The sequence below is a fragment of the Echinops telfairi genome, unplaced genomic scaffold (assembly GCF_000313985.2).
Source record: "Echinops telfairi isolate 266 unplaced genomic scaffold, ASM31398v2 ScPeMD7_7417;HRSCAF=8455, whole genome shotgun sequence".
Lineage (NCBI taxonomy): Eukaryota > Metazoa > Chordata > Mammalia > Afrosoricida > Tenrecidae > Echinops > Echinops telfairi.
Window position 1 is genome coordinate 3,196,141 of NW_022111317.1, and position 3,712 is coordinate 3,199,852.

The following is a 3,712-nucleotide window of genomic DNA, read 5'->3' on the forward strand; positions in this document are numbered from 1 at the left end:
GTCCCGTCTCAAGTAGCCCTGGTGGCACCGTGAGCTAGGCACTGGTCTACTAACCTCAGGCCAGTGGTTCAAACCCACCAGTCATACTGGGAGAGACCACTGTGGTGGTCATTTCCACAAGAGATGTCCTGAAGAACAGTTCCACTCTGTCCTACAGGGTCACCACCGGTCAGAATCAACTTGATGACCCTGGGCGGGCCTCCATCTTCCACCATTCTGGGGGCGGGCAGTGTAGACAGAGCAGCAGGTTCCGCCCTGCCTCCTCGGGCTGAGCTGCTGGGCCCCAGTGGGCTGGTGGGCCCAGGACTCTCTGGCTGCAGGCCTCCACGGTAGGCAGAGGTGGCCCCACTTATATGTGTCTGCACTGGACCTGCTGAGTGTGGGGCAGGGTACACGGACTCATTCGATGGGGAAAGAGGGGGACCTGGGGGCTATGGAGGACCAGCTGCTTGCCCTCCCAGTCCTGGATCTGGGATGTGTCTGACATCATAATCCTTAGACACCTCCAGCAGGTGCCATGTGGGTGCAGTGGGGGGCCTAGCCCCAGACAGAGGCCCAGGCAGCTCGCCATGTGGGTGCAGTGGGGGGCCTAGCCCCAGACAGAGGCCCAGGCAGCTCATGAATCCAGAATGGGCAAGGTGGGGCCATCTGCAAAGCATCATGGGAACTGCCTGCTGCCCAAGCCTCCCCCAAGGCAAGACCATGCTAATGGGCCCTCCTCCCACCCATCAGAAGGCAAAGCTCATTCCTGCCTTCCTCTGCCTCGGTTTCCTGCTCTACCACGGGCCTTCTGAGAATCTTGCCCACTATGGTGCGGGCTGGAGTCCTGCAGCCTGCGTTAGAATAATGACCCCTGCAGGTCCTGGCCAGGACCCTGGCCGGGTGACTTGGCCCCACTGTGGCTCACTCTGCTGTTACTGCCGTGTAGGCGCCGGGAGGTGGGCTTTTTACCCCTAGGGACCCTCTGTGCCACAGAACGAAACACCGCCTGCCCCTGCGCCAGCCTTACCACCCTGGCTGGCTCATTGTCACAGCCACTGGGTCAACCCATCTCCTCGAGGGCCCTCCTTTAGTGCCTTGCCCCTCGACTTTACCAAGCACGAGGTCCTGCTCCAGGGACCAGCTCCTTCTGACACCCTGTCCCAAGTTCAAAGTCAAAGGAGCATTCTGGCTGCACTTCCTGCAACGCAGATTCGTGTGTGCCTCTGGCAGTCCGTGGCGATTGAACATTCTCTGCCAACACCACACATTCAAGCGCACCACATTCCTCCGTGGTGGTCTGTATTTAATCGTCCAGCTCTCACGCGGCGCATGGGAGGTGACTGAAGAAACGATGACCCGGCTCAGGCTGACCTGAGTCCCCCAGGTGACTCTTTGCTTTTGAACGCTTGCAAGAGGCCCAGTGGCAGACTTGCCCCAGGCAACACGCGGTTTGATTTCTTGAGCGCTGCTTCCATGTGTGTTGCAGGTGGATCCGAGTCGAATGCCATCCATGCCAACTCCAAAATCGCTTCTTGGTCTAGCAGGGAGGGTTTGCTCTCTCCACACAGAGGCTTGTCGCGAGCCGAGGGAGCCGTCTCTGAGCTGCACCAGGAAGCCTTTGTTCCTCCCAGCTATCAGCAAGCAAGGTTGTCCCTGAGTCTTCCTCCGCACCCCCCTGCAGGGGCCTGTTCTCCTTCAGGGAGTGCAGGGTCTCATATGGTTTCCTCCGTATTCAGATGGAATCAATACGGCGGAAGGACAGGACCCTGATGCACACCTTTTCTGATTTAACACCGGGCGGTGTCCCCTGGTTTCGGCGCGCGTTCCCTGGTTTTCATTGGAACGACTGCCTCTTGGTCTAGGCACAGCTTCCACATGGGCACAGTGATGTGCTCTGGGATGCCCACTCTCCACAATGCCACTCATCATTCTTCTGCACCACACACACACACCCCTGCGTCGTCTCGGCAACGTCAATGAAACACGGGCCAAGAACCCATCTGACATCAGAAAGATGTCCCTGTTCCCCGTCCTCTGCTGACTCTCTCGGCCCGGCCGTACAACGCGGTGATAGCTGCAGCCAAGGAGCCCCTGTGGTGCAGTGGTGAAACATTCTGCTCCACCCTGAAAGTCAGCGGTTCAAGCCCACCAGAGGAGGAGCAGGCCGCGGCAGTCAGCCTGCATAAGGACGACAGCTGTGGAAACTCGACCGGCAGTCTTCCTCTGTCCTGCAGGGCCTTTGTGAGCCCGAACTAATTCAGCCACACCTAACAAGTTCCTTCACGCCCCCACCCCCCACCCCCCAGAATGGAAGAAGTCCAGCACAGAGCTGCCCAAGTGCTGGGTGCAGAGTGGGGCGGCCATAGTAATCAGGAACAAAGGCTGTGAATTGGGGACCCAGGTGAGGGAGGTGGGAGGCAGCCGGGTGTCAGAGGTGGCGCTGGCCCAGGGCAGCAGAGATGATCTGAGGGCCCGAGGGCTCTCACTAGGGTGTCAGAGCAGGCCCCACCCACTCCAGGCCTCCCACCCGCTTCTCCTGACATTCAGGCATCACCAAGACTGGCAGACGTCCCCGGCCCCTTGGCAACAGTCCACTCACCCGTGGGGTCCGTGGGGGTGAGGGGACTGGTGTGGTGCATGGGCGGAGCCAAGCCCCAGCCCCACTCCCCAAGCAGCTCAGGACAGGGGGCGCATTGCTGCTCCCTGGTCCCTGCAAGGTCCCTCTGCTGATAATGTCTCATGGAGAGACACAGGGCAGGGCTACCGGCCCCTCCTTCCCTGGGCCTTGGCAAAGTCCATCCCCAAGAACGACTGTCTCCCTGACAGTCTCCCGCTCAAGAGCCACCTGCTGCCCGAGCAATGCTGCCCTACTCAGGAACCGGAGGCCGAGCGCTGGCTCCTCACTCACTAAAGGATGCCGCCGGGCGGGTGGCCAGAGCAGCCGGCCTGTCTACGGTGAGGGCACCCTCTTTCTAGCCCTTCGCTCGGCCAAAGGAAAGTCCCTCCCTTCCTTCCCCTTTCTCTCTGAGCTACTTGAGGACAAGCAGGGTTTGTGTGTGTGGCTGCCAGCAGCCCGGCCACCCAGCAACCCAAGTCCCCGAGGGTCCGAGTTTGCCCAGGTCCCAGGCTCTGTTCGACCACTCCCCCACCATGGTGCTGGTGGCCCAGGCTCCCCAGGTGCCGTACCTGAGCCCCTCCAGACTGCCTTTCCTCTTGAGCGCCTGCTCTGCCCAGCAGTCCAGCTGTTATGAAACGGCCCGGCTGGGCCGGCCCCTGGGGCGGAGCTGCCCTGGCCTGGTGCCTGGCCCTGGGCTGGCTGGCGTCTGCAGGCTGAGCTCTCACCTCTACCACGCTCAGGGGTTCTCAGAGCCACTCTTGCCACCGGAGCCCGCAGCAAGGGAGCCGGTGGCCCTGAGAAGCCTGCACCCAGCCAGGGCCACACAGCAAGCCCAGGAGCTCAGCTACGTTGGGGGGTAGGGGGGATATAGCCACAGAAGAGTGGGAGGACCGTGGCCCTGGCATTGTGGGGTGGGGTGGGCTGAGGAGCCAGGGACAGCAGAAGAGGCCTTGCTCCCCGACTCCTCTGGAGTCCCCCTCCTCTGAGCCTCAGTTTCCCCATCCCATCTGCACTTGGAGAGGAGATCTCAGGAACCACGCCTGCTGCCCACCATGATCCCATCTTCACAAATCTGCACCATCACCACCCACGCACCCACGGACCTGCCCCCCC